Here is a 12,260-nt window from a genome sequence, read left to right as displayed (position 1 = left end):
TCTTTCCCCTTCCCTCCTTCCCTCCTTCCTTCCCCCTCCTTCCCCCCTTCCCTCCTTCCTTCCTTCCTTCCTCCCTCCCCTCCCTCCCTCCTTCCCTCCCTCCCTCCTTCCCTTCCTTCCTTCCTTCCATTCGAAACAGGGTCTCCCAGCCCTAGTTGGCCTGGAACTCTCTATGCAGACCAGGCTGGCCTTGAGCTCACAGAGATCTACCTGCCTCTCCCTTCATAGTGCTGAGATTAAAGACATGTCACCACACCCAGCCCTATGCCCAACTTTTTACATGGCTGCCGGGGATGAAGACCAAGGCAAGCTCTTCATGGCCTGAGTCATCTCCTCACCCCTTTGTCACTGTTTAGAGTGTATTTCTGTGTAATTTTTAACGTTTAGTGTAAATGGGTGTGTGGAGCTGTGCCAGCAGCAGCTCTGAGCTCTCACTTCCTGTTTACCCAGCCATCTGGATGGAATCCCCCAATCACCTGAAAGACTGATAGGGACCAGAAACTTATATGAATACATTCTAGGGTGTTGCACAACCATGAATGGTCCAATGACAAATTTCTAAGAATTATCACCATTGTGAAGTGGCCAAAACACAAGATTATAGAGATTAATATTTGCCATGGATGAAAAGATATTCATGGAAAATATATTGGTTATGAATATTTTCTCTGTATTTCAGCTGTTCCCCTGAGCACAAATGAGGAAGATTTTTAAATTTTCTGTTTATAATTTTACCACTGCCACTTATGAGAACAGAGCTTTTGTGCATTTATGTTTACTCTCTGTCTCTCAAGGTAAACTCATCAGTGCTGTGATCTTATTTTTTTAATATATTTAATATTTTTATTTTATATGTATGAATGTATTGCTTGCATATATGTGAGTGTACCTATGTCGTGCAATGCCACAGAGGTCAGAAGAGGGTGTTGGATTCCCCTGGAACTGGAGTTAAGGACAGTTCATAGCTGCCATGTGGGTGCTGGGAATCGAACCCAAGTCCTCTGCAATAGCAGTCAGTGCTCTTAATCGCTAAGCCATCTCTCCAGACCCTATTTTTGTTTTTTAAAATTATATTTGATTTATTATATATATATATATGTGTGTATATATGAGTGTTTTACCTGCATGTATGTAAGTGCACCTGTGCATGTAATACACGTGGAGGCCACAAAGAAGTATCAGCTCCCCTGGAACTGTAGTTACCTACAATTGTTGGCCATCATGTGGGTGCTGGAAATCAAATCCCTATCCTCACAGAGCAGCCAGCACTCGTAACCTCTGAGCCATTTTTCCAGCCCTGTTTTTATTTTGTTTGTTTGTTTTTCTAACTATATTTCCCTTCTTACCTCTTTCTCCTACAGTTCACTGCAATAATTGGGAGTTGTATTTCCAGAATGCCCTTTTAAGCAGAAACTCTGTGGGGGCCAGCTGTATGGCTAAAGGCACTTGCTGCACATTGCCTGGCAACATGTGTTGAATCCCCAGAATCCAAGTAAAGGTAGGAGAGAACTCATTTCACAAAGTTTTTGTCTGACCTCCACATGTATATGGTGGTATGCACACACCCCTGCACACACACACACACACACACACACACACACACACACACACACACACAAAATGTAAAAACGAAAATGAAAACCTGGGCTTCTGCTGTTTGGGGAATCCTTATTTAACAACTGAAATCTACCATAAGCCATATCATTAACAGCTGTTAGATATAATTCTAAGTTCTTTCCACTTCTTGACTCATCATTCTTTACTTTTCAAGTAAAATTTTCAATTTTAACAATCATACACATAGATAATTTTATAAATAATAAATATAATTTAAAAATCATTAGCAAGGTCAGTCCCAGCTTCATTGCTCCAAGTTCAATGTCTGGGGTATGTTCTGTCTTCAGCAATGAGGTCTTACCTTCAGTTCTGGGAGGTCATCAAGGCCTGTGTTATTTTAGGAATCTCTTAAAGTACCCTGACCAACAACTCGAAGGGAGGTTTCTCTGTTTGACACTTTCTTGTTATAGAGCCTTTGGGTACACACACGCACTCATGTTCAGATATTGCATGTGTATTTTTTAGTAGGTTTTTTTTTTTTTTTTTTTTTGGTCTTTTTGAGACAGGGTCTCCCTATAGTCCCAGCTGGCCTGGAACTTTCTATGTAGACCAGGCTGTCCTTGAACTCATAGTAGCTGGTCAGACAGTTTTTTTTTTTTTTTTTTTGGTGCTTTTATATTTTATTATTTTCATTTCCTTTCTTTTCCTTTAATTTCATTTCTTTCTCTTCTTTTTTCCATTCCTTTTTTTTTTCTTGCGTGTGTTCTGAGACAGGGTCTTACACAGTAGCCCAAGCTGGCCTCAGATTCTGTTACCCTCCTGCCCAGTCCTCCTAAGTGCTAGGATTAGAAGCTTGCACCACCACACCCAGCTGTATATTCTATAGTGTTTTAGTGGCTGTAAGGTGGTCTTTTTTCTTTCCCTGTATATTTTTCTTTATAGCAGAATAAAACTTAGGATGTAGGGGGTTGAGACAGGATCTCCCTGTAGCCCCAGCTGGTCTGGAACTCTATGTATACCAAGCTGGCCTTGATCTCACAGAAATCTGCCTGCTTCTGCCTCTTGAGTGCTGGGATTCAAGGGGGATCATGCCTGGCAAAATAAAAATATTTTTGAAAAACAATTACAGTTTTATGCATACTTAGTCTCATTTTTCTTATCCTTGGAGAATTTACAGTAATTAATCCAATTTTTCTTTGCATTGTATTTGTTTCCTGACCCATTGCCACAAGGGCTTTCAAGTAACCAAAAAGGACTTTGTATCACTGTCATTTATTAGAGCCATCAATTATTTTCTCTAAAATACCTATAGTGAAAAGTGCCCAGGAAAATTGGACATATCATTGTAACTAGTTTATATTTGGGTAGATCTAAATTGCAGGAAAATTGTTGAACATTTGTGTTGCATTGTTCTGTTGGTTACATGGTGCCCTCTCAGGTATGTGCCTTTTATCTCCACATAAGATCTAAAAATAGCTTCTTTGGTAACATGGGTATTAATTTGCAGAGTTCAAGAACAGGATTCAAGTGAAAACCCATATGTCTTTGGGTTAAAAGAGCAGCTTTAAGAATGTAGTTGTCTCTGATTGTCTGTCTATATATCACACTTATCAGTGTGGGAACAAGATGTCAATCACTGCATGTGATAGAGACAGTCAGTAAATATTTGTTGACTAATGTTTATAGAATGAGTGGGAGAATTTTTTTATGTGTCCTCTTCATTCCCAGAAAGTTCCTAGGGTCAAGTGGCCTGAAATTCACTGTTTAAACTTGCGTAAATGTCTCTCATACATTTGAACTTTATTTTGCACCAAATATAATTTGAATCTCTTTAAAGCATTTAGGGTAGTGTTCGGCCCACAGAAGACTATTGAGTTTACTGACTGGTTCTTTGATTGTCAACAGACAAATGTAGTTCCAAAATTTCTTCAATGTGGAACACACTATGTACTGTACCAATGGCAAAGCCTTCTGAAACTTGTGCATGTGCCTAGTGACTAGTTTAGAAGTCTAAAGGGAAACGAGAGAGAGTGAAGGCACCTGGGGAGTGCTCAGTTACTGTGGTCCCTGCTCACTGCTACTCAGAGTCCTTGGCTTCCAACCTGTCTACCTCTCCCCTACGATCAGAGTCCTGGCACACACTTACAGACTTTGTCCATCCCAGAGCTGATCTCTCTGCTAGTCTTGCTTCCATGTGGGACCTGACTTTTTGCCCTGGTGGCTGTTTTTTTTTTTGTTTGTTTGTTTTTCCTCCTTCTTCTTCTTTATTTTTATGGGGCTTTTGTCTACTCTAACAATCCCCCCTCCGAAGAGGTAACCCTAAAATCTTTTAAGGATTAGATACAAGATCCCAAATACTTTTGACATTTTTGGCCTTTGGAACAGAGTATGTTGCTAAGAGGCCCAAGGAAATTTTGACTTTTAGCCAAGAAACTGACTACTTTTCTTTGGGGTCTCTTTACCCTAACTGCATAGCCAATTCCTACGTCCTATTCTTATCACGCCATCCTCTAAAAAGGTTACCCAAATTGCCAATAGGGGATAGGGATGCAGACTGCTCTGGCTTCTTCCATGCTGAACAGGGACACGGGGTGAGGCAATTGGAGTACCCCTTCAGTGGGTCTATCTAAAAGACTCCCATATTGCATAACTCTTATCTCTAAGGGGAAAAGAAAGTCCTTGAATCCCCATTGGAGTTTCTTGACAAGGGCTTCCAAAAGCATCTCTCTATTGGGTTCCTCCTCATTTTTCTTTTGTCTTCCAAGGCTGGACTCGAGAGTGATGGATTCAGGATTTTCTTTCAGGTATTTTGATAGCTGTTGGTGTGGTTAGAATCAGTGTCATTCCCCTCTCAAAGGCTTCCAGATAGGGGGATAAATCAAATTTATCCATCATTTTAGAATAATAGCTGGTTGTCTCCCTTAGTTACAGGTGGGCACTACAGTATTGGAGACTATAATAGTCACTCTTCTGTTGCTGTGATAGAAACACTGGCCCAAGCAATTTATAGAAGGAAGAGTTTATTTGAGCTTACAGTTCCAGGGGAATTACAGTCCATCATGGCATGGTGGCTGGAGGTGGCTGGAGGTGGCTAGAGCAGGAGCAGCAGAAGCTAAGCTCTCACATCCTCACACAGGCACAGGAAGCAAGAGATCAACTGGAAATCTGGCAAGGCTTAAGAACTCTCTAAGTCCACCCCCAGTGACATGCATCCTCCAGGACAACCACACCTTCTAAAACCTATCAAACAGAGCTTCATCATCTGGGGACAAAATGTCTAAACACTTGGAGCCTATGGGGGACATTTTCATTCAAACCATCACACTCATGCTTTTGTAGAGCATTACATCATCAGCTGTCCTGATTTTGAGATCAGACTTAGACTGACCTACACTACCAGCATCCCAGTGTCCCTAGTATGCAGTGCACCTGTCACAGGACTTTTTAACCTCCATAATCAGACCAGCCAATTCACCTAGTTGGCCCAAATAAATCAGTTTATTTTTACACTTAAGGTCATTTGAGGATCTGTTCCTCAGGGGTCACATAGGCTTGGGAGGATCTCCTGACTCCTTTCTTTTACCAGTTCCATATATGTGAGGATAAGTCAAAGGTCCTACTCGACCATGGCTGGCTTTGCTTGGAAGCATGGAGGAAATGATTCCTCTGTGTTGACCCTCCTCTTTGTAGACTGGACACTGGTTCAAGTCCATCTCATGGGGTCTCCAACAGCCTCCTTGATCAAGAGGACAGGTGACTCACCACAGTTATAGGATATTTTGAAAGATGTTCTGTAGTCCCCTGGAATTTGGTCGACCTTGGAGGGCAAGGGGCAAAAACTGTCCTTTAAGTTCCTCTGACCACATTATTATAGGCCTCAAACTATGGCTGTTAAATATCCAATAAGTTTAGTTCCACCAATCTGGTATTTTTAATTATCATGTGGTATGTAGATAAGGCTTGGGTAAAAACCCATATATTCTCAGAAAAACCTTGACTAGATAATATTTTGTTCCTTGACTAAACTATGACAATAAAATTTCAAGACTATGTGTATATTATTTTTGTCTCATCCTTTATATATCATAACAAACCTAAACAGCTGGTCAGAGAGTTTTAAGCATCATTTTGCCTCTGTCTCCCCAGTGTTAGGATTATAGGTCCACACTATACCAACCTATTTAAAGTTTTTTCAGATTAAGAAAAGACAGGGTGTGCTGGTACGTGCCTTTAGTCCTAGCACTCAGGAGGTAGAGGCAGGTGGATCTTTGTGAAATCAAGCCCAGCTTGGTCTACATAGCGAGTTCCAGGCTAGCTGGGGCTACAGGGAGATATTGTCTCAAAAAGACCAAAAATAAATAGAGAGAAAGAGAGAGTAAGAGAGACAGAGACAGAGAGAGACAGAGACTATATGTTCCCTTCATACTAAAGGATTTTGTTAGTTTTGTGTTGTTTTGTGCTGTGTTTTTTGACACAAAACAAACAGGGTATTATATACCCAAGGCTGGCCTCAAACTTGCTATGTATCTGAGGATAACCTTGAACTCCTGATCCTTCTGGCTCTACTTCCCAACTGCTGGGATTACAGGCAAGTACACCATGCCCAACCATGCTGAGGGTTTTAATGTAAAGAATTAATGACTTCCCTAAGTATTGACAGGGAGAGGGAGAGTGGTGCATCCACTGAAAATGTTAGCCGGGTGCCCTAAGTCAACAATTGTCATGAAACTCCCAGAAAGTTGCTACAAGCCTTCTGAATCTTTGGAAACTTGCTCAACAAATGTGGTATGGGCAGCCTGTACAAACTGGAAAAACATGCAGAATTCAACATCTGGCCGTATTCCGTCACCCCTAAATAATGCCTCTCCTCTTTTGTCTTCCTAATCTCTTACAAGTGTCTTTCATGGGCAGACACTATCCCAGGAGCAGCTGGGGCAGAGCTTCTGAGAGCTGTTCCCCCGTGCTCTTGCAACTTGAGAGGCATGAACAGAAGCATCCGCGATGCCTGCTTGATGAGCAACACTACATCCCATGTGGCTCCCTTCGTTCCCCCTTTCTTCCTCTAAGTCTGGTGTGCTTGTTCATTGCCATCCTTCCCTTTCATGTGTTTCCAATGACTTTTAATAATGCAAAGTGTCCATGGAGACTTCTTGTCTGATCCTCTGCAGATATCCGAGACGTCCACATTTCTGAAAATATGACTGGGGAACAGGAAAACACGACCAGATCCATAGGACTGGGGGTGATGAGCTACATCCAGTGGCAGAAGATGGTAGTGGTTCATTGACAGTTGTCCTTAGGTATACACAGGGCTCCACCCCATGTCCCACAAGGATACCAAAATACACATACAGATGCTTAAGTCTTCTTTGAAACGGCACAGTGTCTGCATATAACCCTCACATGCCTTAAATCATCTCTAGGTCACTTGTGATCCCTAGCATAGTGTAAATGCTGTGGAAGTAGTTGCTATACCGTATTGTTTAGGGAGTATAACAAGAAAAAGCAAACCCCAGAACATCCAACACAAACAACGTCCTTTCTTAAATACTTTTGGTGTACAGTTGGTTGGATCCATGGATAATAAAGAACTTACAGATAGAGAGGGCTGATTGTACTTTTTTAGCCCCCAAGATAAAGTGAGATGCCTTTTCTTTTACTAATTTCCTGTTAGTTTAGAATTACTTCATTCCTTCCCATGCTTCTCCAGGGAAACACACCATAGTGTTAGAACATGTAAGCTACTTTCCTCATTGTTGTGACCCAATACCTGACAAGAAGCAACTTAGGCAAGAAAGGGTTTGTCTTAGGTTGCAGTTTAAGGGGACACAGTCCATCATGGTGGAAATGGCATGGCAGCAGGACTGTGAGGCAAGTGGTCACACTGCATCCACAGTCAGGAAGCAGAGAGCAGACAGGAACTGAGGCTAGGCTATAATACCTTATGGCCCACCTCTAGTGACCCACTTCTGCCAGCAAGGCTCTATCTCCTAAAGGTTCTACAGCCTTCCAAAATAGCACTCCGCTAACTGAGGCCTAAGTGTTCAAAGAACACCCAAGCAACAATACTGAAGAATATGGTTGTTGTTTTTGTTTGTTTGTTTGTGAGACAGGGTCTCCCTGTAGCCCCTGTTGACCTGGAACTCACTATGCAGACCAGGTTGGCCTCAATCTCACAGACATCCTCCTGCCTCTGCCTCCCAAGTACTGGGATTAGAGGCATGTGCCACCACACCCAGCAAGTGTGCGTTTTTTCAAACTTGAGAGATGAGCTTAATATTGAGACAAACAGCCCTGTTGTCAGCTAACACCTTCTTGCCTGAGATTAGACAAAATGTTTGATTCTCTGATAAGCCCATTTACTATTTTTAGCAAATCAATGAACTGATTCACTTAGAAATAAGGGGGAGAGGTCACTGTACTACAGGCATATTTCTCATTCAAAACACCACAGCAGGCAAGGGAGGGACGGAAAGTGCTTGCTCAGAGGTACGGAGCTTCTTTTGGAGTAATGAAAATGTCCTAAAATTGCATATAGTGATGGGTGCGCACTCATAGGACTGTTCTAAAAAACACTGAATTATATATATATATATATATATACATACATACATACATACATACTTACAGAGGCCAGAGGTCAACCTCTGGTGTTGTTCCTTAGGAGACTTCTACCTTGTTTTCTGAGACAGTCTCTCACCCGGACCTGGGGCTCACTAATCAGGGTGAGGCTGGTTGACCAGAGAGCCCCAAAGAGTCACCTGTCTCTACCTCCACAGCTCTGTGATTATAAGCCATGAGACCACACCAGGTTTTTCTTCATGGGTTATAGGGATTGAGCTCAGGTCTTCATACATGCACAACAAGCATTCTACCAACTGAGCTGTCTTCCTATCCCCCATAGAAATGTTTTGTCTCATTTCATTGGGACTTCTAAGGGAAGAAGGTATAGGTCAAGATAGCATGTTGAAGTGGAGATCCATGACAGTTTAACTTCATGTACCCATTTGTCTGAGTCACATGGTGACCACATCACTGGTTACACACTATTTATGAAGGTGTCTGTGAAGTCATTTCTGGAGGGATTTAGCATTTGAATTGGCAGACTTGCAGGAGGTAGACTCTCTCCACCAAAAACACCAAGGAAGCTTGGATTAACTGTCTCATGGTGGACATGTATGCTTTCTGGCTCCTTGGGCCTCAGGCTTCCAGGCTTGGGCTGGATTTTTTCCATTTCTCATCTTCAAGCCTTTGAGCTGCCCGATTAGCTTTGTCTCCAGCTTGTGGACTGAAGACTAGGGAACATGATCAAATGAATCAATATCTTTTTAAAAAATATTTTATTATTTTCATTTTATGTATATGAGTGTATTGCCTGCATGTTATGTGAATGCACCCATGTCGTGCAATGCCACAGACGTCAGAAGAGGGCGTCAGACTCCCCTGGAGCTGGAGTTAAGGATGGTTCGTAGCCGCCATGTGGGTGCTGGGAATCGAACCCGGGTCCTCTACAAGAGCAGTCAGTGCTTTTAACCACTGAGCCATCTCTCCAGCCCCAAGAGTCAGTATCTTATACTAAAACTATTGCAGGGACAAGATGGCTCAGCAGGTAAAAATGCTTGTCAACAAGCCTGAAGATTGGAGTTTGATCCTTGGATCCTGCATGGTGGAAGGAAAGAATCAGTTGACCTCCACATATATACTTACACACACACACACACACACACACACACACACACACACACACACATAAATGGAAAAAAAAAAAACTTCTTCATATGGATATGCATGTGGGTGTGCCTCATATGGGCCTGTTTCTCTGTGACTATCTAACACAGAACTTTAAGTGCGTTTAGCAACATGTGACTATCTTCAAGTCGTTTATGTCTTTCCTATACTATGCTTAGAGGAAAGGAAATATATGGATTTGGAGAAAGGCCAATGGCTTAAAAGCTGAACTTATTATTAGAATTTTCTCAGGAAAAGATAAGAAAAGACTCTTGTTTATATGTTTTATTGCTTTATCAAGAACATCTGGAAAACATTGTTACTCCATTTGTATTGTTTGCCTAAGAATTTTTTTTAAAAAAAGGAAATACCGAATAATAATATTTTCTTTTACAGAGCCAAATATCCCTCCCTATCTCTTAATTACAGATATTGATACAGATCTCACGGTCTTAAACCTGGGTTACAGTGGCTATGCACTGCGACAGGGTGTTGGATTTAGTAACTACAATTTTGTTAATAACAAATGTTCTCTGTGTGCCTCCATGTGTACATGTAGCATGCGTTTCAGAATGTGGGGCATAGAATGTGATAGAGAACACCTGGTCTACTCAGAGAGGTGTTTGTGGTCTTGGCATAGGTGGAGGTGATAACTGTATGGTTCTGACATTTTGGACTTAGTGCTTTAGGGTACTTAGTGCCCTAAGTTACTTAACCTGGTTTTGAGGATTTATTTGGCTTGAAATATGGAAAGCAGGTATGAGGGATGGATTAGTCATCTATTGCTGAGTAACAAATGATCCCCAAACTTAGCATCTTGAAACAGAACGTGTTTATAATCTCCCAGGTTCTATGGTTCTCTTAGTAGGCTAAGATCAAAGTGTTAGACAGGGTGATACTGATCTGAAGATTCAAACAGGTAAGGCTCATGCATGTGGTGTTTCTCTCTCTCTCTCTCTCTCTCTCTCTCTCTCTCTCATCTCTGTCTCTCTGTTTCTCTGTCTGTCTCTGTCTCTCTGTCTGTCTCTGTCTCTCTGTCTGTCTCTCTCTCTCTGTCTCTCTCTGTCTCTCTCTCTCTCTCTCTCTCTCTCTCTCTCTCTCTCTCTCTCTCTCTCTCTCTCTCTCTCTCTCTCTCTGTCTCTCTCTCTCTCTCTCTGTCTCTCTCTCCTTTCCACCCCCCAGGGAACAAATTTAGGACCTCATTTATGCTAGGCAAACACTCTATACCTCTAAGCTATACCCTCAGTCTCTCTTTCTTGCTTTCTTTTTTTAATTTTATTTTGAAATAAGGTCTTGCTAGGCTGCCTGGCTGGCCTTGAACTTGTGATCCTCCTGCTTCAGCCTCCTGAGTAGGTGGACTAACAGGTGATGCTACCAGGCCTGGCTGTCACACACGTAGTTCCTGAAGGCCTTGAGGGTCTTACAGTTTGAAGGACTGAGAGCCCTGTTCCTTGTTAGCTCTTAGGAGGTGGCTACATCTTCCCTGCCTGGACAGGTGGCAAGTTTGCTCTAGCAAAGTCACCAAGGATGTTGCTCAGTGGTTCAGTATGTGTTTAGAACATACCAGGCCCTATGCTCACTCCTCAATGCCACCAAAAAAAGGAGAAACAAAAGTCATCGGGAGAGAACCTGCCAGCCAGACGGAAGCTACCACGATCGTAGGAGTGACATCCATATCTCTTGCTGCATTCTATGGGTTGGAAGCTAGTTGCATCTGCCAGTGGAGAGATTATGCTAGGGCTGTGTCTACTGTACCTTGCCTGCTGGGGAAAGATGGCTTCTGTGTAGGTCTCATCATAGTCTGGAGCATGGAAAATCTGAGCCCTCAGTGATCTTGTCAGACCAACTACTGGGACTGTGTCAGGAATTCTGGGATGTCCTAGGTAAAGAGTGTAGACACAACATGAGTGGCTTAGAAACATGATTAATGTGAGGAGGCCATGTACAATCCACATGATGAGAAGAAACCATGACGCACACACGTGTAGCCAGGTGTGGTGGCACATGCCTGTAATCCCAGTACTCGGGTGGTAGAAGCAGAAGGATCAGAAGTTCAAGATCATCCTCAGCTGGGTAGTAAGTTTGAGGCCACCCTGGGCCGCACAAGCCTATCTCAAAAAACCAAACCAAACAACGAAAACAAACGGGTGTGAATCTCCATAGTGCTTCTGTCCAAAATGTTCTCACTTAAATCTCAACAAATCTTCAGATCTAACTTTCAGTTTACTGGAAACAAGGACAAAAGAACAAAAGAACAGATTAAGTAATCCCGGAAGGAAACAATCTGAGAAAAACCCCTTGGCCGCTTCTCAGGACAGCTGGCCAGGCCTCATCACTGAGCAAATCCAGAGGAGAAAAGGCGGGGATGGAGGTGGGTGTGGCTAATGTAGTCTCAAATGGAATTCAGTGGTCAGATTCCACTGTGTTTTTCAATATTTTATTTAACTTTAGAAAACATCAGATGGGTTATGTGCTGACACCATAACAAAGTTTGGGGGAGACACATCTCATACAATGATGCAAAACCCCAGTCATCACACCTATGAATCACAAAAAGCCTGGATCATGGTTTTTATTTATTTTTAAATTTATGTGTATGTGTGGGCACCTGCATAAGCTTATATGCACCACATGTGTGTAGGTACCCAAGGAGATCAGAAGATGACATTGGATCCTCTAGAACTGGAATTAAAAGCAGTTGTTAGCCACCATATGAGGTGCTGGGGATTGAACTCCAGTCCTCTGCAAGGGCAGAGAGCCCTCTTAACTACTGAGCCATCTCCCCAGCCCCATGGATCCTTATTTTTTCAAAAAGCAAAGAGTAAATGGGAAAGTTGAAATACAGGTTGGAAGCAGGGGTTGAGGATATTTGAGAACATGACATTGTCAGGTGATACTGCTACCATGGCTGTAGCGGGGAAATAGTCGCCGCTCCATATTCATGAGTTCCTAACCCATGGACTCAAGCAAAGTTG

The 12,260-nt window shown here is 42.4% G+C and overlaps 1 pseudogene; it reads right to left on the bottom strand.

The window, feature by feature from the left end:
- Positions 1–11,740: 11,740 nt before the first annotated feature.
- Positions 11,741–11,849, bottom strand: LOC115072746 (annotated as a pseudogene).
- Positions 11,850–12,260: the final 411 nt, after the last annotated feature.

This window comes from Nannospalax galili, unplaced genomic scaffold (assembly GCF_000622305.1).
Source record: "Nannospalax galili isolate Female #2095 unplaced genomic scaffold, S.galili_v1.0 scaffold762, whole genome shotgun sequence".
In the NCBI taxonomy this organism is placed as follows: Eukaryota; Metazoa; Chordata; class Mammalia; order Rodentia; family Spalacidae; genus Nannospalax; species Nannospalax galili.
The sequence above is the reverse complement of the archived record's forward strand: the minus strand, read 5'-3'. Positions and strand labels throughout refer to the sequence as shown.